Source organism: Thermobia domestica, chromosome 18 (assembly GCF_964235325.1).
Source record: "Thermobia domestica chromosome 18, izTheDome1.hap1.1, whole genome shotgun sequence".
In the NCBI taxonomy this organism is placed as follows: domain Eukaryota; kingdom Metazoa; phylum Arthropoda; class Insecta; order Zygentoma; family Lepismatidae; genus Thermobia; species Thermobia domestica.
The window spans coordinates 125150028-125175591 of NC_137471.1; the positions used below are offsets into that span (position 1 = coordinate 125150028).

The 25564-nt window shown below is 38.0% G+C and overlaps 1 protein-coding gene across 1 annotated transcript in view; it reads left to right on the forward strand.

The window, feature by feature from the left end:
• Positions 1 to 209: 209 nt before the first annotated feature.
• The window catches only part of LOC145674785 (uncharacterized), a 141972-nt gene continuing 116617 nt past the window's right edge, over positions 210 to 25564 (forward strand). The window contains exon 1 of the mRNA XM_081744994.1: positions 210 to 798. The gene's annotated coding sequence lies outside the window, so the exon portion shown is untranslated. The remainder of the gene's footprint in view (positions 799 to 25564) is intronic.

Here is a 25564-nt window from a genome sequence, read left to right on the forward strand (position 1 = left end):
AGTGTCGTGTGCACACCAATCAGCTTTCTTTTCGGGCTGCTGGCTACTCTTGGGTTCCTCCCCAGGGAACTTTCGGACTACCACGCATGTCCAACCTCTGACCTCACGCCGAGTACAATGTCTGCACGCGTTATAATCATGCACACGAGACGTAAATTGGTGCCGTGTGCACAGCCGACCGAGCCCCTTAAAAACTCATGTTTTTGGCTCGATCGTCGGACAGCGTCCCTTTCCTGAGGCCCCTCAAGGTCGTGCTATCTAGACGGAGTCCGCAATGTCTTAGGCACGATCTAGCCCAGGATTTCCGAGTAAGTTCCTAGTTGTCCAAGCCGTCATTCTGCCTCTTACTCTCTCGGCTTCTCCTGAGGCCAACCTACACTCTTGGTTCCATCCATACCTTATCCTAGTGGCTAACTTGGCACTCTGTTTCTGAAAGCTTGACGACAGCCAGGGGTCTGCCCATAATTGCTGGTCGGCTTAGGAAACTGACGGTCAAAGTTACCTCCTTTGAACTTGGCAATCTACTTCTGAAAGCTAGCTCCAGCCGGGACCTGTTCGCCCAGAAACTGCTGGCGAGCTTAGGAAGTTGACGGTCGAAGTTCTGTCGCTCCCCTATTTGATGTGTGTTTTGACAGACTCTAGGTTCATTGCCTAGCTGATCTAAACATACGAAAAATCAAATAGTTACACCCTTGCACCTAACCTTCTACTAGGACTGACTCGTGCCCTACCAGTCTAGTGAAGTTTTATTTTATTTTGTGCTTCTCTGTACAGTGATTATCGATTGGAACTCGTCACGTAAGTTAAACTACACTATTTACCACACATATAAGTTACACTTAACGCCCCAAGCTCGTGGACTTGTAATAACATTAGGAACAATAAACTGCAGGCTTACTGCAAGGAACTTTATTTCTGAGTTTTGTTTTCAGTGATATCCCAGGGGTTGGTAACTATAAAGTTTTCGTCGAGATAACGACTCCACCGTTCTCTAGTTAGAAGTTAAGTCTTGGCCGAGTCCATCGCTACCTTGTAAGAGCTAAGATCTTCAGATTGGTTGTTAGCTGAGTTCCTGTTCCAGTATAACTTTGCCGCTCGAGTTATAATTGGTAATTTGCAGAAACTTTGTCGACCAATTAGGAGTATTTTGGTTAATTACTAAACTCTCTTGTGTGGGTGCCGGTCTACGCAAACGTATACCGCCGGCCCGCCACAGATTTAATGATCTACACAATCAAATGCTTTACTTATCGGAGAATGTCGCTAGAGCATAACCCTTATTTCAAAAACTTCATATATTTTTTCGTTAGTGTTTCTACTGCATTAGTTGTGGATTTCCCAGATCTGAATCCAAATTGAGCTTCCAGAATTATGTTTAGCTCAGCCATATATTTATATAGCTGATTTTTAAAAATAGTTTCCATAATTTAAGAAAAAAACCTGAATGAAAGATATTGGGCGATAATTAGACAAATACCAACGATCTCCCGTTTTGTATATAGGAATAACTTTAGCTATTTTAAGTGCTTTAGGAAAAATAACTTGAGTGAAATATTTATTGAAGCATATTGCAAGGGGTTTCTCAAGGTGATTAATGATAGCTTTCATAAGGTTATACGATATGTCAAATATATCCTTACTGCCAGAAGTTTTTATTTTTTGCTACTTCTGTGACGTCATCAGGGCTAATGTGGTTAATAACAAAAGAACTATCAAATGGATTGTGTTGACTTAAATACTGATACATATTAACATTAGAATCCGCATTGCTTTTCTTGATTTCCTCTACAGACGTAACAAAATATGTATTAAGTGTATTAAGCGACAGAGTATTATTATTATTATTATTATTATTATTATTATTATTATTATTATTATTATTATTATTATTATTATTATTATTATTATTACTTACATTGCTGATTATCTTCCATGCAGTTTTACATTTGTTTGACGATGTTTCAGCGCAATTTTCATTGTATTTTGCTTTCGCTACCTTTCTTGAAAATTTGTATTTACTAATTTGAGACATAAATATCACTTGATTCCCTAGTCATTTTGTTCTTATACAGAATGTCCATAACCTTTCGGATCAAATTTATACAAGTGATAGAGGGATTCAATATAAGTATTTTGAGATAGAAAACGAAAGGTCGAAAACGGCTAGCTCAAGCGACAAGCCATCTTGAAGTTGCACCAATCTATGGGAACAAGTTCGATGTATTAATAAAAATGTGTTTATCAAGTCGATGTCACCTGCTTTATTGTGCACAACACTACATCTGAGTACGTAAGATTTAGTACAAACAAACTACGGCTGCATTGTACGTACCAAGTACTCACAGTAACTGCTCAAAGTGACGACCACCAACCTCGATGCACGTAGCATAACGCCTAACGAAATTTTGCCTCACTCTCTCAAATATTCCCGGTGTCTCTTGCACAATCAAGTAGGCAGCTAGGACTGTTGCAAGAAAGTCTTCCTCGGATCGATGTGTCATCGAAAGAAAAAGGAGAGAGAGTTTTAATGCGGTGGCCAGCACGTTCCCCGGATCTCAACTCTCTGGCTTTTCTCTTTTCAGGACAGGAAGACTTGCTTACAAGAGTCCTAGCTTCCTGCTTGATTGTGCAAGAGACACCGGGAATATTTGATAGAGTGAGGCAAAATTTTGATAGTCGTTGTACTACGTGCATCGAGGTTGGTGGTCGTCACTCAAAGCAGTTACTGTGACTACGTACAGTGCACCAATAGTTGTTTGTACTAAATCTTACGTACTCAGGTGTAATGTTATTCATACATAGATTGGTGCAAGTTAAGATAGCTTGTCGCTTCAACGGCGACATATAGTGAATTATATATAGTGAATTACTTTATCTTTCATAGCAGAGTTCTTGAATTTATTTCCTACTACTTAACTTGGTTTTCTTCGATGAATTGTATCAGATCATCCCTTTCACACACTTTCACACACACACATTTCAAACATATTTAGAAACGAAGTTTAAAAAGATAAAATGTATCACTGGCATAAAAATGATCATACTTAATGTTTACATTCTAATTTGTACACGACCATAATTGAATAAAACTTTGTAAGTTGTTTTCTGTGATAGACTTAGTTGCGATATATTTGGTGGTGGGGAAAATAAAATTGTAGGATTCTAATTTTGAAATATTTACCATAGGTTGGCTAGCATGGCATCATGATCTGAAAAGTGAAATTTACTTACATCGCTGGCTAGATATTCCGGTTTTTTTTTTTTTTAACATTAGTAAGTACATTAACTAAGCACACAGTGCTTTTAGTCTGTTTACAGTTAACCACTTGAAGATTATGTTGTCTGAGTAAATTGTGTAACTCATGAGCAGTTCGTTTCCCCGTAGTCACATTAAAATCTGCGTTTACATTACCCCTTATTACTACCTGATAACTATGTCAGTTGTTCCGAAGTGTTAATATCTGCTCCAATTTTTCTAAAAAAAAAAAAAAAAAAAAAAAAAAAATGGATTACTGTCAGGTATTCAATAAACATATACAATTATTATCTTGTACTGATCTAGAAAAATTGCAGTTGACTCAAATTTACGTGCAGTATTAAGAGAAGTTATATCTAATTCACGCTATTGTACGTGACTATTAACATAGATAGCAACACCAACATTTATATATTTACTTCTACTATAATTATTTTACATTGAAAAACCATCTATATTATTTTATTGGAGTTCAATGTTTGCATTCCAATGTTCATTCATGCAGAAAATATTCATATTTCCGTAAGCAAAATCTGAAATAATGACGGATTTTTCATCTAACCCTTGCACATTAAGAAAGTATAATTTTAGTACCCTACTGGTTACTGAGCGTGTATCATTAGGTTTATTAGATGGATGTACTAAGTTGACAAAACCAATTCTACTCCCTTACTCCCATCACGTTGAACATTTGATTGTTTATGAACATTTTCATTTCTACTTATGTCATTAATTTTAGGAGACTTCGTTACGTTTGAAGTTTTCACCCGGCCGCATAGAATTTTATATTCATTCATGAAGCCGGGTGGATTAGGTTTTCCTGTACAGACTATGGCAACGTTATTGCCTTTTACTTTCAGATTTGATAACTACGTTCTTATCAATAATTTCGCAGATCTTTGTATCATACTTCATATATCCTTCCCCACTTGATTGAGATGCATACCGTGTTGAGTATGCATTTGTCTACCTGTTACTGATATCCACCATATGAACATTCGTGAAGTGACCACATGTTGGACGTTGGCTGCGGAGGCTCACATCTAACAGTATACGAACTGTGTACTCAGATGTATACGTGATTTGTTCAGTGTTAAAATCTGTTAAAGTCTGCTGGTAACTATGCCACAGTTTACATGAAGTGTGACTTCCTCATGTCTTGTAGTTTAGTGTTGGGTTCATCGTTCTTTTCCCACCTTTGGAAGACACTAACCTCGACAGCTCGCGAATACCCAAAGAGTCACGTTCTTTCCGAGATTCTTATTACCAACTGACTATTATAAGGTAGGGGGCCCAAATTTCGTCCACGTGCCTAATTTCGTCCCCTTCAGTTTCACGTTGTTGATGGTAGGAGCGCTGTCGGTGCAGCAACATTTGTGCAAGGGAAGGCGAGCGGGGGCAGTTGTGAGAGTGTGGCGGTCAAGGACGCGTGTGCTGTTGTTTGACGAGGAAACGTGTGATTTTTGCGAAGGTGAACTCTTGCAGTGTTGTTCATATTATTCTATTGTATTTGTTGGAAGTATTGGTTTGGTACTGTCCACATGTCAGTGGTGTAAGTAGATGACAATAGCAATATTTGTATGTGTTTAAGTGTCACAAGGTATTTTTGTTAGGAAGGTAGGAGGAGCCATGTGAGCGTGAAAGTTGTTCCTAATTTCGTCCCCCTGTATGTTCCGAATTTCGTCCCCTTATTCCCAGGGGACGAAATTAGGAACTCACATATGTATTCCATTTGTTTTAGATGGGTCCCCGGAAACAATGGAATAAAGATGCTATGAGGACTGCGATTGCTGCAGTGCGGAAGAAAGAGTTGGGATACAAAGCAGCCAGTAAGATGTATAATGTTCCTAGGGCGACATTGAAAGACTATGTGAAGAAAGGTGGACATTTAAGTGGAGAAGAGTTGGTAGCGAAGACAATTGGCAGGAAACCAGTGCTGACGCCCGACTTGGAGAGACAACTTGTTGAATACTGCATGGTCATGGAGAAGCACTTTTACGGTGTAACACTGAAAGATTTACGACGCATGGCCTATCAACTTGCTATTCGGAACAATATTCTACACCCGTTTTCACTAGAAAATAAAACAGCTGGACGTAAGTGGATGCGTCTATTCTTCAAAAGACATCCCGAAATCTCAATTCGAAAACCTCAATCTCTGTCACTTGCTCGGATTCAAGGATTCACCCCTCAAAGTGTTGAACAGTTTTTTGCTCTGTTAAAGCCAGAACTGGAAAAAGTGCAAATTAACCCGGTCAAAGTTTTCAACGTTGATGAGACGGGCATTTCGATCGTGCAACACAAAGCTGCGCGAATTGTGGCCAAGAAAGGAAAACGCGAGGTGCATAAACTGTCCTCTGCTGAGCGCGGTTCGTTAATCACTGTGGTGATGTGCATGTCTGCTGCTGGGCAATTTGTGCCCCCCATGATGATTTTCCCAAGACAACTAATGAAAAGTGAACTGATGGGTGGGGCACCACCAGGAAGTATCGGAGCGGTTCACCCGTCTGGATGGATAACGGCCGATCTGTTTGAGAAGTGGTTTCAACATTTCTTGTTGATCACAAAACCTTCAAAACAAGACACCGTTGTGTTAATTGTAGATGGACATTATTCGCACACGCGTAACATCAATGTAATAGATGCTGCTCGCGAACATGAAGTGTCAATAGTTTGCTTGCCTCCTCATTCTACATCGAAACTGCAACCGCTTGATATTGCTTTCATGTTTCCCTTTAAGACTTATTATGGTCAAGCCATTGAAAGTTGGTTGAGTAACCATCCTGGTCGCACAGTTGGCAATCTTCAGGTAGCTGGTTTGTTCCGTGAAGCATATGAGCGGGCTGCATTCATACAAACAGCTGTCAACGGATTTCGCAAAACGGGCATTATTCCATACAATCCGAATATTTTTAGTGAAGCGAATTTTCTTGGCCATCCACAGTCTGACACCAAACATCAGGATGGAACTAATAATCCCGATGATATGATCCGTCCTTTTGACCAAGCATCCACCAGCAAGCAGTTTCAAAACCAGCAGCCAGCAGTTACTCCTCAAAACATTAGGAACGTTCCAGTGATCCAACCATCAACATCTACGAGACGAGGTACAGCAACTGTAATCACCAGCTCGCCCATAAGAGAAAGATTGAAGAAGCTATGGCAAAAAATCGCTCGAGACATTCGAAGACACGTGTTCAACCTACTAGTGCCAAACAAAAGTGCGGGAAACCATCGTTCCGCAAAGCCAAAGAAGACACGACAAGCGACAGTGACTCCAGCTTTGACATTCCATATGCCGAGTCGTCTGACAGCTTTAGTGAGGATGATGCTAATGCTCAATGTACAATTTGTGGGGGGAAATATTCTACAGATAGACATGTTGAAACGTGGATACGCTGCTCGCAATGCCTTACATGGCTTCATGAAGCTTGTTGTGGTGCTGAACGCCTTGCTACATTCATTTGCCGGGATTGTTTAAATGGTTAAATCCTCATCTTATCCTGATAACCAGTTTTTCTATAATTCTATTTGCACTTGTTTTACTTGTATTTTCCTTAGTTCATTTGTTTGTAGTTTGCTTCGTTACACGTAAAAGTTAAAAGTACATAATCATAGTCAGTTAGACATGTTCACTTTTCTGCCTATTTTTTTGTAACTAGTTAAACAAAACTGCTTATTACGAAAGAAAACTTAATGTTGTACTTTCTTTTGAAATTTTAATGGGGGACGGAATTAGGACCACGTTTTTGTTTTTGGATAGATTGCAATACTTTTGAAATCATATTGTAAAAATAAAACTAAATGCTGATACAGGCAACTCATCTTGGCTACCCAATAAAGGAATAGTCACTATAGATAATGTGCAAGTTTGGCTCTCCCAACCTATATCCTGCAGCCTCAAGGTACGAAAACATGACTAGGGGACGAAATTTGGGCCCCCTCCCTTATCCTGGCTCCTATCAAGTTCTATATCACCGGTCATTTTACTCACAAGCACCACACTGACTGATAGAGTGAGATCCCCATCACCGTATGATGAGTGATTCTGCTATGCCCTGTGCCTCTTACGCCGGCAAAGTATAGACAAACCTGGGCCCACAAATGCTTCCTTTCGGAGTTATAGGCTGCCGAAAACATGAAAAAATGAAATTTACAGGTCCACAACTGAAAAACTATGTGACCTACCGTAGTCGGATCAAGACTTCAGATACGAACTAGTATGTACCCTATCCAAATATCCGTGTTTCAGAATCCTGTAGTACTTCTGCAACACGTTTTATAGAGGGAGATGGTGAACACTTCGAATTAAATGCTCGTAGCCACTCCCACTGTAAAAATTGTTGCTTGAGTACCTTAGAATTCTGAAACATGTATTTTTGTATAGCGCACATATTAGTTCCTAAGTTAAGTCTTGACCCGACTGCGGTAGGTCCCATAGTTTTAGAGCATTGGACGTTTAAATTTCATTTTTTTAGTTTTCGGTAGCCTATAAGTCCGAAAGAATGTATTTGAGCACCCAGGTTGGTCTATACTTTTTGTCTTATTTCGGTCTGAGGAATCACCTCCCAAACGTTGTCTGTGTTGTTTTGAGACACGATATATATATATATTACAGTGGTGCTCACCCCGTTTATGTCCATGACGCACCCACCCCCCAATTGTCTACCCGTAGGTGTTCTTCCATGAAAAAATCTTATTTTCGATTAATTTTTACACCCCGTCAAACATATTTATATAGATTTTTACCCCCCAATATTTCAATGACGCAATTTGCGTCATAGCCCCCCTCTGTGGGCACCCCTGATATATATATATATATATATATATATATATATATATATATATATATATATATATATATATATATATATATATATATATATATATATAATATATATCGATCCAGGGCGCAGTAAAACTAGTTACGCCACTGGTCAAACCAGTGAAACCGAGCCTGTGTTTACCGCAACACCGGACTCTGGGTACTGAAATAACAGACTAAAGTCATGCTGGGGCCACTGGCCTGTGTTAAATTTGAGTTGGATTAACACCATCATATTGACCTGTATACGCAGTTTCATGAATTTGTCCTTTCGAAGACTTACTCTCCTCTTGCTGCTTATAGAATATATCATGTGCTTGATTTTCTAAATAAGTTAATCAACTGAAAAAAAAATGAAAGTGATGCAGTATATTCTGGAGTAAGTAAATTTTTTTGCGGAAGACTTATATTTCCTTAGAACTTAACATCTCATTCCCTGCATCGTATCAATCAACAGAGCAATATATTTAACATCTAGCGACTTGACAGTATACCACGTTGCAATGAAGATGAGGGATGGGGTAGAAAGGAGTGTCATGTAACAATAATCGAGAACTACCAATATCAACATGTGATTCATAGTTTTCAGGGTCTCTGAGATAAATTGTGACACTACTAATATCGTTCAAATCCAAATTTTCCCCCCGTCGACCTTGGGGTTGAGGGGGTGGAAAGGAGTAACATTACGGATATTTTTCATTACACTTCTATTGTAATGCTTATGCTAAGGGAAAAAGTCGGTCTCCTTTAGAATAGCCGGTATAACCGTGGGACGTAAATCATAAAGATTTTATTTCATTTCCTAAGGGAGAAGGCGTTTAAATACGTTCCATAATCCTATTTTCCCTGTTCGAGGAAGTGGTGTGTTCAGCTGGTACATGAATAGTTCGAGTTCGGTATCAATAGAGGAAACAAAAGAGCGTGATTATAGAGTTCTTGAAAATAAATAAGCTGACCTATATACCAGCTAGCTAAACTATAATGAATTATCATGAATATTTTATTTAATATGGATTAGTGTCTGGCTACTTTTGTTGTTCAAATATCCATTTGAACAGAAACCAATTCACTTCTTTGCAAACGAAAAATGAAATCAATTATCATTATTGCTGGGAAAGCGTTCTTGAGATAAGCACGCAACATACAACTTAAGAATTGGAATTCCAAAATTAGAGTTCTATATTCCTTTGTTATTCAGTAATATTCTGATATTATCTAACTGCATTACGATTATATTGCTTTTCACCATAGAAGAATGTAGATTTATCTACTACAGTACGATTTGAATGTAATGATACGTATAAGGTGAAGCACTCTAAAATTCAAGGTAAAAGTTATACTTTTTACTTATTTCTTGTACTCAATATTAATGGAAATAAGTATGAATATAATTAACTCCTTCAATGTTAAATAGAAGTTTGAGTTATCATGGCTTCATGTAGAGGAAAATGTATGGTAATGGTAGAGTATGCCTATGAGAAGAGCATATGAAACTCGGGGATATAACGGAGAAATTTCCAGGTACAGTATATGCACCTTTGCAAAGAACAATTAACCCCTAATGGTGGACGAACACTTACAGTAACATCATTCCTGATAACATACTGTATGCATCAACCAGAAGATATGAGCCATCTAAATAAGAAAGCGAAACGTTTCGTCTCCAATTGTAGACTGAATATAAAATCCGTGCTAAGTGTCAAAATAGAAAAGTTCGGTTTAAGGTTGGTTTAAAGGGACAAGTTTTGCCGATAGATGGCACTACAGTCTTCGTATCGCTCCCATGTATTTTTTATCTTTCAAGAAAATTCACGATTTCTCTTACAAATTTCAACCTACAGACTTCAAATTTTTAGAAAAGGAACTTCATAATCTATCGAAGGCAATAATCCGTGCCAATATTTTGTTTAGAATTTTCTTCATTGTTGAACTGACTTGATTGTTGAAATGGATATTCAAACCTATAACAATCGAATTGTTTCAACAATGAAGAAAATTCTAAATAAAAAATCGACACGGATTGTTCCCTTTAATAGGTTACGAAGTTCCTTCTCTAAAAATTTGAAGTCTGTAGGTTGAAATTTGTAAAAGAAATTGTAAATTTTCGTGAAATGTAAAAAATACATGGGAGAGATATTTAGACTGTAGGGACATCTATCGGCAAAACTTGTCCCTTGACACTAACCTTAATAAAAATGTGGCCTATGTGCCTAACACTACCCAGTCTAAAACTGGCTATCTGGTATTCACTGTGGAAGTAGTTCAAATAATCCCCAGAAGAATGGTTGTGCCTATATGTCCCATCAGTTCTGAAGTAAAATCTCGGCTGTTTACTCAATATTTTCGTTTTGACACTTAGCACGGATTTTTATATTCAGTCTACAATTATTCTTCATTGGAGAACGAGGTTGTTTGAATCTTTTCCAAATTGCGATAAATAATTTTCCTTAAAATGTATTTGTCAAATATTAGTGATTTATGTTTGCAATTCACATGGAGATAAACATGTATGCCATTCAGGCCCGTACCCAGCCCAAAACTGTAGGGGGGGCGGCTGAAGTTATGGGGGGGGGCGATCCAACCATATTATAGTTCATTTGCAAGCGTACCGTGAAAATTTTAGGGGGAACCAGCTTCCCCCTAGACCACCTGGATACGGGCCTGATATCATTACATATGTTTAACAGTTCTTTCATCAGTACTGTATTTGCATTTATATCCATTACGTTTGTTTATTTTTGAAAAGTTATTCACTTTTAAAAAGTAATGTGTAATGGATTTAAGAATCGAAGAGAAATTTATGGTACCAACACAGAAAGGAAGATTTTCTGTAGATTGTGTTTTGAACATATCCAAAATAAATGTATGATATGTTATACCAAAGTCCTGGTATAACATTGGTTTGTTGGTTTGTTTACTTTTGTAGTCGTTATTCTTGCTTACTTTTGAAATTCAAAAAGTCGTTACTTGATATATTATTGTTTTTGTTCATTCAACATTAATATTGAAACCACAAGTGCTATTGATGCCTGACACTTCCAGTTGCAACAGAGAAATAAAATCAAAAGTGAAACACACTTTTGCAAACTGGATCCATACCAAGAAACTACTTATCACTATCTATTTTTATTTTATCTATTATGTGATCAATGTTGTAACCGAAGGATTGTAAATTTTAATCACTTTCGATTTGAACAGATATATTGAGATAAAACTTAATCCTGGGATGCTGAATTTGTGTAAACATTCGATTTTCGGTGTCTCTAACCGTTTTCCCTCAATAGAAATAAGTGTTGAAAATGCATTTACTAATAAATTTCAACTACTATTATAGTACTCGCGCTGAGTCGTGAAGCGTGGGCTTTAAACCAATCATAGAAATATTTTGCTTGAGCTCCAACACATCGGAAAACTTCGGTAAAATTCGTGGAGCCACTTCCCGAGCGCACACTTGGGGAAACGTCGAACAGCTGAATTCACCAACTATGTTGCCAAACTTTGAAGACAGTAAACGAGTATATGAAAAAGGCATTTAAAAATTACCAGTAATAACACTGCACAATAATAATTACTGTAACAACTATTCTAAAATGAAAACAATAGCACAAATAGTAACAACGAAAATATAACGCAACGAAAAGGAATTAACAAAAACGGAACTTGACGCCAATCCGACAACACTGTACTCTCGGGAGATGTTTTCCGTGTAGCGCGAGAGAAGACACTGACAAAATTTGATGGGTGGCGGTTGATGACTGCAACATACCCTCGCGTTCTATTGGGTGGCGAAATCGGTAGATCTAGGTCAAGCTTCATGACTCGGCGCGAGTACTATAGTTATGGTAGAGTGGTGCGAATGATAATAATGATAATAATATGTTCCCTTGAGACGCAGAATCGATTGCTAAAAACCACTTCTTGTTTTTTTTAAAACGTTTTTGTTCTGTGTTGTTCTACGTTGAAACCGGAAAAGGTTAATTTTTATTACTACTGGTTTGTATAGGTACAGAGGATTAACGGAGAAGATGGAACATATTCTTAGAACGGTGAATGCATAAAACCCCTTCACGATATCCCTCACCGCCTTTCTCTATGGAAATCAACACCGAAATCGGAAGAACTAATAAATTTCAACTCCTTCCGGTTTCAGTAAAATTTTGTGGGTTGTGACGATACGTTGTCTTGAGATGCCAAATCGATTGTGGAAAACAGCTGGTCGTTATCTACTACCGTTTTACTTCTGGATAATTTGAATCACTTCCGGTTTGAATAGAGTGTTAACAGAATACATTAAATATATTCTAGGAACGCTGAATCGATTGTAGAAAACCGTTTTTCGATACCTCGAACTGCTTTTCTTTGATACCTGTCGGAAGACGGGGGCCGCTCTAGACTTCCAACAGATACCCATAGCATAGTTTAGAAGTTGAAAAACGGACATTGTCATCTGTTATTTATTGTAAAGTTGATGACAGATTGAAAAAGAGCTCCATGAATGAGATTGAAACGTGCCAAATTATTAAATACAGTACCTCCGGAGAAGGAATATTGTTTTGTCTGTTTTTCTGTAATTATCACCACTCTTCAGTTATTTACATGGCTAACATTGCTTATCCAAATGCATGAAAGCTTAGAAGTCTGGTTTCAATTGAAGGACTCTATTTCTTTTGTGCTATAGCAGGCTCGTAGCCAGGATTTCGTAAAGGGGGCGGTCCGTGACATGAAACACTGGGTCATCACACCAGAAGCTCGATCATTCTAAACTATTTTACTGGCAACATACAGATGGTGATCAGAAAAATGGAAACACCTGTAGTTGGCAACACGTCAGATGTATGGGTTGGCAGTGGTATCGTGGCACCCGCAGCGCCGGACCGCTGGTGGTGGTGTGTTAGGTCGGTCTCCATACTACGTCAGGCGCAGTGGAACAGCAGTGTCAAGTGGTTGCAGCAGACGGAGGTAGTGTAAAATGGGAGACCTCTCAGATTTTCAAAGAGGGCAAATTGTTGGTGCGCGGTTATGTGGAGTGAGTGTGATGGCAGTGGCTAATCTGTTAGGTGTGTCGCGTGGGACAGTGTCGAAGGTGATGACGGCCTACATAACACACGGGAAAACCTCATCGGGGAAGCGGAACAGTGGGCGGAAGAAAATCATGGGTGACAGGTCACGCCAAGTATTAAAGCGCCTTGTCACGCAGAACCGTCGTGCCACTGCAGAGCAAGTGACGGAGGAACTCAATCAGCACCGCCACCACCCTGCTGATCTGCAGTGTCTCCGCCCAACTGTGAAACATGGCGGCGGCTCAGTGATGCTGTGGGCCGCCATATCATGGTTTTCATTGGATCATGTGGTCACACTTAGCGGACGAATCACTGCCAACGATTATGTAGCAATTTTAGGAGACCACTTGCATCCTATGGTCTGGATGTTGTTCCCGGACAATGACGCCATCTTCCAGGATGATAATGCACCCATTCACACAGCTGGCGTTGTTGTAGCGTGGTTTGAGGAACATCGGGATGAAGTTCAACACCTCCCCTGGCCCGCCCAATCCCCAGATCTCAACATAATTGAACATCTGTGGTCCGTCTTGGAAACACGACTCCGGCGACGATTTCCACCTCCATTATCTCTCACAGAACTGGCGATGCCCTGCACGAGGAATGGTGTAAAATTCCACTTGCTACCATTCACGACCTCTATGCCTTCATCCCACGTCGCATCAAAGCTGTTCTGAAGGCGAAAGGTGGCCCGACACCATATTAATCTGGTAAGTTGCAATTTCGTTCAGGTGTTTCTATTTTTCTGATCACCATCTGCATATTGGTTCGTTTCGACAGGATTTCGTAATGGGTTAGGTGGACGATGATATAAAACATTGTTGTTATCACACCAGGAGCTCGATCAATCTAAACTATTTTACCGGCAACGTTTATTGATTTGTTAGGACAATAAAATGAGGATAGGTGAGTATTTTAATAACTAACAGCATACACGCACTTGTGACGTTCTGTGGAAGTCCAATGTTCATTCTGTCCTTACGCAAGTTCACGGTGTAACTGAACTGCCCCACCAAGTAGTATGTGGGATATACCCCCAACAACAGCTGACCTTCATTTTATCTCCATTCGCATTCAACTCACACTGTGAGGGCCAATGGAACACATATCTTCACAAAAAGCGACAGAACTCTCTTGGTTACCTTTATATATGGGTCTTCTTGGAGTTGATTTTCTTCAGTGAAAATTCATGCACTTGTGAATAGCTACTTGTGAACTTGGGACCACAACATTGCTTCTTTCCGATACAGTTGAGACAGTATGTTAAATCTCTCAGTAAATGTCTTATCCAGTTTAGCAGAAAATTTAAATTTTCAGTCGTTGCTCTTGAAGCATCATCTCGTTACCTCGATAGACTGCCTTAGCATCAGGACCTTTTACTTTTACCGTAATATCTTAACTTTGATAGCTGCGCAAACTGCCTTTTTTAGTTAGGGTTATCATGTTCCTGTCACTGTGAAACGTGAGACTCTTGTGGGCAGTATTTCTTCCAAAGTAGGACAGAGTAGTGGGCACTGGGATGTTTATTTTCACTCCTAAGAAGTACCAACCACAAGATCCAAGAGATGGGGCTAATAACATTTAATGCTGGGTTGGTAATACTGATGAAGTTGAACATGAGCAGGAACACGGCCTAGTGTTCTGTGCCTGCAACAGATATAGAATTGTCCGAGTGGAATTGTGTACGTGCGAAGAACAATGAGGTGAAATGGCTGCAGTAATACAAAACCCCGTCAAATGTAAAATGAGATCTTTCACACTATTTCTTACCGTGCCAAAGAAGAGCATGTAATCAACATTATCGGCAATTGTGTGCAATTTGCGAGCCGATACTAATGAGTAAAGGGGAGGTCAGACATTGGTGCAGAGAGTTTAGGGAAGAGCGTTCAAATTTTCATGATGATGAGTATAGCGAAAGGCCTAGTGTTTAGACGCGCAATCTGATGGAACACGTTATCAAGCAAGCGCGATCCAATCGTCAGTTAACAATAACTGAACTCGGCAAAGAATTTCCAGAGAAATGTTTGGAAAACCGCTTATCGAATGGTAACTGACAAGCTTAGTTATCACAAACGGTGTGCGAGGAAGATGCCAAAAATGCTGACAGACTTTCACTAAGAGCAAAGAATGATGCTACACATGATTATCGATCCATTAGGAGATGATCTCTCTTCTCACATAGTAACGGGTGATAAAACCTTTATATCGTATGTCACTGGGAGGTCAAAGCAGCAGTCAATGGAATGGCGGCACTCTGGTTCTTCTAAAACGAAGAAAGACAAACGAGCACAATCAGTTCACAAAAGCATGGCATTCGTGTTTTTAACCGAAAGGGTATGATTCTTGTGGAATTCTTGAAACCAGGACTAACAACTGCAGCAGATATATATTGCACTGAATAATCCACGATGCTTCATCTAAAATTAGAGGGAGGAATGCTACACTCTGAATTATTATGATCCATGAAAACGCCTGCCCACACACAGCTGCTCGTACTGTTGAGACAATTCAAAGATTTCGATGGAAACTATTGAATCTTCCGACTTTGGCTCCAATGGTTTCTTTTTTTTTCTTCACCTGAAAAATTACTTGCATCAAATCGTTTTAATGATAATTAAGTTAATATATATCCATGCCCAAGTTTACTATTGAATATATATTAACATTTAATATATATAATGTATGAGTTAATTATGTAAAATACAGTAGTAGAAAAATCATTTTGCTGTAATGATCATTTGCACTCTTGTTGAGGTAATTTTGTTTCAATAATCTGTCTTACATTTGTCATTCTTTCCCTTATATTCACCTTCCCCATAGAAAGTTCAATTTTTTCCATTTTTAAACATACTGTTGCCCTCCTCACTTGTCAAACAAACGGGATAACCACGAGCTGTAATAACCTTAATCTCGCTTGGGCATTTTTCATCAGTACAAAATTGATATTTTTAGGATTTAAATGTAATAGAAAATTTTTTTTATTAAGTGGCTGATCCTTAGAACCATTAAATCTTTAGCTGCTGATTGGATAATAATTATAATTTGTAAAAAAAAAAGTCTAAACTTTCGATAATTTGTAAAATGCATAATGGCTTTCGTCCAATAGCAAGTAGAAGTCCAACAGGTCATACAATAGCAAACACTCCTGTATAGTATATCGTCCTTTTTTCTGTCCTAGTGTCCCCATTGCAAACGAGACCACTCTCTGGGTGGCGTTAACCTCCATGTCGAGAACAATTGTTATAGACTACCAGAAGCTGTAACAGTAGGGAGTTCAGTTTCCTTGCTTTCTATTGCAAGTAATAATATAAATGTTAGATACGATGACTGATACATGCTCTTATCTTTCACAGCATAAACGACATGAGAAGACATAAATTGATTCCAATTATCCTTTTGGCAACAGCAGCATCAGTTATAGGAAAAGGATTCTGTTTAACTGAGAATGAAATTATTCCAAATTCAAGTGGGACGACGAATGAATCAGCGATACTAGAATATTTGTTTCATGTGCTTAACTATAACTTAGTAAGAACGAAACAAGTAACGCTAATTATAGGGACAAACGTTACATTGGATCGAAATATTCTACAGAGCATCCATGTGGAGGTTTCAGTTGTAATACGTGATCTGACAAGCAGTGAAAACAGAAGCTCGATACAAAAATTCACGATGGTAAGCCAACTCGGTCCAAGTGAGGTGATAATTATTTTCATAGCTAAACCTGAATATCTAGAAGAAGTGATACATAAGATGAAAAATACATCTTGTTGGTCAGTCAAGTCAAAGTACATTATAATTGTCATGTCTAGAACAGATGACGTTGAAGAAGTTTCTCGGGTAATTTTTTACACAACTTGGTCTGTAAAAATTGTAGATGTAGAGCTTATTTTGCAAGAAAACTGTTCACAACAATTGTCTGAATCAGTTGTTCAGGATTCACTATGTTATTCTAGGTATCTCTATAATCCATTCACCAAGAAGAAAATGGTTAATTTGTTACATAGAGAGTCACTTCAACATTCTGATATATCATCATGTTGTACAAACTTACATGGTTATCCTCTGACAGTATCTGTTCTAGAGAACTTTTTACCTCTTTTGAAACTAGTTCCAAATCACATTCGTGACTACAAATTCGAAGGCTTATTTGGTGAAGTATTTGAATGCCTTGTGCAGAAGATGAATTTTACACCGGTCATTACCAGGGTGCGAACTGTCCCCAACGCTGGAATAAAACTCCCAAATGGTTCTTGGACTCACTTTATGGGCGAACTGGATCGACAAGAAGTGGATTTTGTTTTATCTCCAATTCTGTTCACGTATGATAGATTCGTATCTTTTCAGTACGCTCTTCCTTTTCACATGAGCAATTTAGTAGCTGTTGTGCAGAAAGCCAAACCCCTACCTTCTTGGATGTCCGTGTATCTTCCGTATTTGCTAGAGGCATGGATTTTAATCCTTATAACATTAATCCTAACAGGGGCCATGATGGCATTGTTCCAACTTGCAAATAGGAAGACTTTTAGTTTTGTTGAAATATTTCTTGGTTTGCATGCAATCTTGTTACAAGTATCAGTTGAGCAACCACAAACATTTAGAGATAGGTATTTCTTTTACCTATGGGTTTACTTTTCGCTCATTGTCAGTTCACTGTATCAGGGATCAATTTTATCGTTTCTAACGGTACCGAGATATTTTCCACAGATGAACAGTTTTGAGGACGCTGTAGGTTCAGGTATAATGGTTCTCGGAATAAAGTCTCAAATTGCAGTGATGGAACACAGTGCTAACGCATATCTGAAAAAACTGCATCAAACTGCTGAAGCAGTATCGAGTTATAGGGAAGGGCTGATTGCACTCAAAGCAAACAAATCTGTAGCAGTAGTCGGAATTAAGTTTGACCTCCTTTTCCATTTGAAAACTCTTTCATTCTGTCGCGAGTGTGATCAATTTCATATTTTAGAAGAAAGTTTGGGATCCTCTATGGGGTCACTTTGCTTTTCAAAAGAGTTTCCCTTCATAGATAGAGTTAATTCTATAATTAGTCGTGCTTTAGAATCTGGCCTAATTTACAAATGGATGAACGACATAATTGATACACAAGAAGGATCTTGTGCGGATTGTTCAGAATCTGAGAACACAGTTTTAAGCATAAATCAACTGTATATATGCTTTCTGCTTCTCTTGTCGGGATGCGTGTTAGGGGTAATTGTTTTCTTAACTGAAATACATCTCTTTCCAAATTGGTTAATGAAAGGTAAATATTTTAGACGAACATAACCATTTTGGAATGAACTTGATCTCCAAGGCATGATCTTCATCAAGTGTACAGCCCAAACAGCTTAACTGAGACTTAAGAATTCCAGTTAACGCTACTTCCAAAAGACGCTTCGATCAAAATATCGCACCAGCTTGTAGCAGTGTTTGTGAATATTTGTTGTATGAATTGAAATGTATTATGTGTATTATATAGTGGAATACCGCAAAGAAATCAATAGCAGAAGCAACGATGGAAGTGGATACGACATACATTGTTGATTAGTTGTTCTGCCGTTCTTTGAGTAAATCCTAATCGATCGTGAGATACTGGACATTTGCAAACAGCTATCTGTTTGACCCCAAAATATTAGTGGTATACCTGTGTTAGGATAATATTCATGTTTGGTTATTTTGATTACTAACACCAGAGTAATTTGTGTTATGTATCCAGTGGCAGATTTAGAAGGTAAAAACTGTGGGGGCCAGCCAGTACCCAGACTATGATAGGTATATATAAACGTTCAAAAATAAATAAACAATAGCTTAAATTGTTTTGTCACTGAAAAAACTAGGGGGCCTAGACTCCCCCGGCTCTGGCCTAGATCCGCCACTATATGTATCTAGAAAATATGACTGACTGAACCTTGATATGTTGATATATATGTCTGTTGTTAGGTTGCGATTTAGTGAAATAATAATAGAGTTTATGAAGGGGTTCGAGGCTACAAGATGGCGTAAAAGGCAGTGTATGATTTACGCCATTTTTAATTTTACGTAAGAGTAATTTTACATATTTCATTTTTTAAATATTTATTCAAGAGTAATTTTATATCTTTCATTTTTTAAATATTTATTCATTCAATTTCATAATAATTCATCGTATCACATATGATTTTGGCATTAGTGCTGTATCGCCGGACCAATTTGAAAATCGAAAAGAAGTACAAAAATGTAGTGCATTCGGTTATATTTGGTTGGATTACATTAAGTTAAATGAAATGAAATCCTGAAGTTTAACGTCCCACGTTTATGCCGGTTAGGCTAAAGGAGACGGTAATGATGAGAGATGAGTGAAATGGTGGAATGAAGAAAGTGGGAGGAAACGGGAGAACCCCGAGAAAACCCACGAGCGCGGTGTTTGTCCACCACAAAGTTCACTTGGCGGGAGCTGGGATCGAACCCGGACCCCAAACACCAGAGGTGAACGCTCTACCACTGAGCCACCGCGCCCCCTTACATTAAGTTAAGTTAGATTACGTTACATTAGGCATGTAGTATTACTACACGGATCCATAGTATAAGTAGTAGTAGTAGAAACGAGTTTAGAAGCCCCGCAGGGGTTGATTGGGTTCTGTTCTCGACATGAAATGGACAAATTAAAGACTTGTCCAAATTTTTCTGTACATTTTACAATCTACGATCCGTGTAGTAAAATAAGTGTACCTCTCCGCGAAATAGTCCATCTGCCTTCACATACAGTGATGTTTTACATCATCAAAAACAACCAACAAATACAACCACTTTCTTAACTTTTACTATTCCCCTTTCCTGACTTTCACTCATTCTTCCTCACAAACCTTAATAAATTCTCCAACTGACCTGATAAATTTCCTAAAATTAGTCCAGCGATACAGCACTTAACCAATGATTTTCAATACAGTAGTGAAAAATATATTTATAATTGTGAATAAGTTAAATCAAGGTAACATCTACGTCTAGAACCCCCAAAAGGGGACGCTTGTAAGAGACTAAAAGACAAGTTTTACAAACGAGAACAAGGATTATGAAGATTTTACTAATTAGTAAACATTAAAACTAAATACTTACTACTACTATAACACGAAAACAAATCACCAATTACTAATAAGTTATATATATACGAGATATTATCCAGAATTTTCGGGACTGGTGCTGCCAACTAGAAAGTAGTAGTAGTAGAGCTTTGCACCGATAGGTGGCAAGACTAGCATATCTGATGAGTGAGAGTACACAGTTTCATGCAGCTGAGTTGATGTGTTGAGTTTCCACAGTGTTTTCCATGAAACTCTGTGTGTGGTGTGTGCCGATTTTACGATGGATCCGAGAATAGAACAGCGCGTGTGCATCAAATTTACGCGAATCTCGGGAAAAGTGCTACGGAGACCTTTGCAATGATTTAACAAGTGTTTGGGGAACACAACATGAGCCGTACGCGTGTGTTTGAGTGGCATGCTCGGTTCAGGGCCGGCCGTACAGACATCGAAGACGATGCCCACACTGGAAGGCCCGTTAGCCGCACAACGCCAGACATTGTTGTCAAACTTCAACATACATAATTTGATACACACGCGCTGTTCTATTCTCGGATCCATCGTAAAATCGCCACACACCACACACAGAGTTTCATGGAAAGCACTGTGGAAACTCAACACATCAACCCAGCTGCATGAAGCAGTGCACTCTCACTCATCAGATATGCTCGTCTTGCCACCTATCGGTGCAAAGCTCTACTACTACTACTTTCAAGTTGACAGCACCAGTTCCTAAAATTCTGGATAGCACCTCGTATATATATATATATATATATATATATATATATATATATATATATATATATATATATATATATATATATATATATATATATATATATATACAACTTATTAGTAATTGGTGATTTGTATATAATTAATTAATAAGTTGTATATAATTAATGTAATTATTATCAACATTGAAAAATGTAAAAAGATCTTGCTTGTAACTGGGCTGACACGATAAACTATAATCTTATGTAATTTACTATATAATGCAAATGGTAATCTGACGAACTTTACCTTGTTATTACGTGACATTTTGATAATTGGTGATCAGTGGGAAACAAGGGTAACGCTAAAAAAAAATCATTAGCCTAAATTCTACACGCAAAAATATTACCTTATTCACATACAAATATGCCTTTCAAACAAGCTTGGGCAAAAACGGGCAACACTTGGTTTTTTTCTCTAACAGATAATATCCCCTACTATCACATCCAGGACACAATAAAACTGGACTCGGCTGGACTCAAAATAAAACTCTACATGAAATTCAATATCAAGTAGCCCTATACCAATTTTGTTTTTCGATCTAATTTTATTTATCCACATATTGACTAGAACATGAAAGCATATTAGAATTCTACGTATGTGCCACGAACGACGAATGTACAACAATGTTATGCACAATCATTACTAACGCCTAACAACGAAACATTATTGTGTTTTCGCATCATGAACTTTGCGTCCGCTATCGGAGTGAATATGTGGCTTTCCTCCACCGACTTTAATCTTTCACATAGGTACTAACTGTAGGTCCAACCCTTAGGAGCTGCATGAAACCCTACCTATATCTGCAAACCTTACACCTTTCCTTATTAAACCTGTAAGATTTTTCATATTTGTGATAATTTCGAATTTTGAGGTTTTGGCCAGGTTTGGAAGGTGTCTGGACCACTGTGCAATGGGACATTGAGCAACAGGGCAACCTCATTATAGTATGTTTTACAGTTAGGAACTTCCTTTCGCACTATACCTACCTTAATGTCATAAGTTGCAAAATGTAGGCTTACCTCTTTATTTTCCACAAGTTCCAAATAACAACAAAAGTAGGAATTTTCCAAGGATGTTATAAAATAGGGGATCTGCCTATACGTATCTTCATCCTATGAACTCAGTGAAGCCAAGAAACAATCGAGCATCGTCTGAAGCGATACGTCTGATTGGCTACTCTCGTTTCCGCCATGATTGTTGGCTCGAAACATTGCGATCTTAGTGGCGCGGAGCGGGCAGAGTAGGCGTGGCGAAACTATGACGTATGGATTCATGATTTTGTTTTATGGGCAGATCCTCTATTTTATAACATCCTTGGAATTTTCTCCCGTCTCGTCTAGCTCATTCTTCATCAACACTGAACGCACTGGGTCATGTCTGTAGTGTTTCGCATGGAAGCACCTAGGAACCAACACCTCACTGGAGTCGCTAATGATTAGTTCAGTCAATAAAGGAAAAGAAATAGGCTTTTGTCGGGACTAATTAGAAACAAGCTGAAATTTAGCCAATTATTACATCATAATGGGAGTATTTCTTTAAAAGTCCCCAACCCTCCCCCTCTTGCTTTCCCCCCACGGACCTAAACATGCAATTTGCATATCTACATTGCAATACTAATAAGTCCATTACGGCACCTCGCATCAATGTGATTTTTTGCAGTTAGCTTCCTAACATTACGTTCTTTAAATTATGTCCTTGTGTATTTTTAGCTAAAGTAACTATATATGGCGCTATTGAAATAAATTGCTGAAAAAGTAGATTTTTCAATATCATGTTCAAGATTTTTGTTGTTATTACTAAAAACCTAATAACGCTACAGCAAAATGTTTCAAATAAACCTTTAGCTTGTTTTATTAGCTTTAAAATGATATACGTATTAATAGGTTTACAAGAATGGGAACGACGTCCAAAGAGTTCTTACTTCAAAGACTTTGATTGCGGGAAAGTCATTCTGCCAAACCGGCGAGGCGCACGATATTAATGTTGCTCAAGTAGCGTCGAACAAAATGAAATTACTACACTCTTGTCAATGTAATATATTATACTGAGTTAAGTTTCAATAATCAAAATGATATGGAAATTCAAGTTTAAAATTAGGATCATTACTTTCTACTTTCTGTTATTAATTACGGTGGGGTCGGTAAGTGATATTACCAACAAGAAATAGTAATATTGCCAGCTCGAAAATGTATAATCACAAAACGTCATAAAGTTATATATTTGAAATTGAAGTTTAGATTTTGAAATGAAACACATTTGGGTTTTTGTCCAGGCATAATAAATATTTTATACATTTTTTAAAAATTGACTGAATAACCATGCAGTGATTATACATTTCAATGCTTGCCTTGCACTTGAAACTGTTATTTTGCAGTTAAACCTAATGTAAACATTTTGTAGATTTTTTTAAAAGTGAAAATCTAAATTGATTATGAGCAAGTGAATAAAATGTTACGTTCTAGTTAAAGATAACAATTCAGAATACTAAATGCATTAGTGATGAGCAAATGTAAGACCAAGACCAAGACCCGGGTAGCCTTGGTCTTGGTCTTGGTCTTGCACACCCGGTCTTGGTCTTGGTCTTGCTTTCGAACCCTCGGTCTTGGTCTTTCACACCCAGTCTTGGTCTTGGTCTTGGCCTTGGTATTGCTTTTAAGGCATCTTATGCTTTTCATAGGTAAATTTTACTCTAGATATAAGGGATAATAAATTCTACAATACGCCAATAGTAACAGAAATACAATATATGTTTCTAAATGTAATATAGTTTTCCTTCGTGTAAGTATGATGATAGTGTACAACATAGGCGATGACCTTTACTTTTTTTTTAATGGGTGTCCACAGCACAAAGTTTTGTATATATGTAGGGATGCGCACGAGTCGAGACATGTCTCGAATCTCGACTCGACTCGACTCGAATTCGAGTCGAGATTCGAGTCGAGACACTCTTTGTAAAATTCGAGACGAGTCGAGACAAACGTATTTCTCGACTCGAATTTTCGAGTCGAGTCGAGACAGCTGGTAAAAATCTCGACTCGACTCGAATGTCTCGAAAATCTTTCTATAATTTTTAATATTATTTTGAAGAAAATACTTGCTCAGAAACACTCGGCACGAGAATTTCGGAAACTGCAGGACTTGTCAGGTGTTCGAGGAGTGCTGTGGTGATTGTCTTCAACAAGTGGCGAAACTAAGGGGAAAAGACGTCCAAATGTCGAGGGGTTGGGCGCCCCCTACTTCTTTAAAGATGTGGAGAAAAAGAATGAGGACAGAAAAAGAGAAAGAGAACGAAAACAGAAAAAGAAACAGAAAAAGAACGAAAATTTAGATGGCTCACTGACCGTTGGAAATTATCCCTTAGTTGAAGCGATGGTTGGAGTAATAAAACCAGTTAGTATTTCCGCTGTTGTATTGTTGATTTCACAGAAATGTTCAAAAATAAGCAAAACGTGACTCTGCACAAGATGTTTACTTACCCATAGTTTTATTATTGTCAACTGAACCCTGAATGTCTGGGATGTTTCTGTCCCTTCTCACTTTACAACTTGAGAGGGGAGGGGGTATTATCATCAGGGTACCACTAGTAGTACACCGCTAAAAGAAATGCTTTAGTGTTGCGTCGGAAGCGGCATGTTTTGTATATATTTCTTAAAATGTTATCCATTCATAAAGTATAAATTCCCCCTTCCTCCCCTGATTCTGTTTCCAATACAGAGAACCGACTCTTTAAATGAAGAACGAACCCTGAACCTTCCCGAAAATGCTAAAATGATTGATGCGTACAAATAACAAATCTGTGGATGAATCAAAAAATGCAGATACATGAGAAGATGATGAAGATAACAGTGCTTGATGCAGTGCAGTCCATCACATGTAAATAGATTTGAAGTGTTCATATTTGTGTATGTGTACGTGTGTATGTGCTTGTTTCTGAGTATTTATATGCGCGTGTGTCTTGTAATTGCTATATTAATATCCACTGGATTAAGTGAAAGTATAAAATAGATTTGATGACTACCAAATTGACGTCACATTGGTAAGTCATTTTTTAATGTTTAGTAATATTAAATTAGATTTTAGTTTAGCGTCGTTTTTAGGAGCAAAGCTCTACAAGACGTGAACGTACAGTTTAACGTCGGATTTGAAACACATGAGCTCCTACCATGAATCAAACCTCGTTCGAGAAAGGCGCATCGCTAACAACATAGCAACGGGGAGCTAAACATTTAGTAATATGTATATTAAGTTGTAAAATTATATTCGTTTAATTTTCACTAATATAATCTTCACAATGTAAAGCATTCGCTAGACACGTTATCTTGTTTAAAAACAAAAAGCCTATCTCTTATGTTTCCGTCTCGGGGTTGGACTGCGGGATGATAGAAATCCGAAAGAGATGTTTTTATTATATTTTGTACAGTAGATCTGCTCCTTCATAATCTCCGTGTTTGATAAGAATGAACCTCCCTGGCTCACGAAAATGTATATGTAATATAACAAACCATGCACATTAAATGCCAGACTAATATAGCAAACATTGAAGATGCCCTCCTAGAAAATTTTCTTCGACCGTCCATGTCTGGAGGTGCACAAT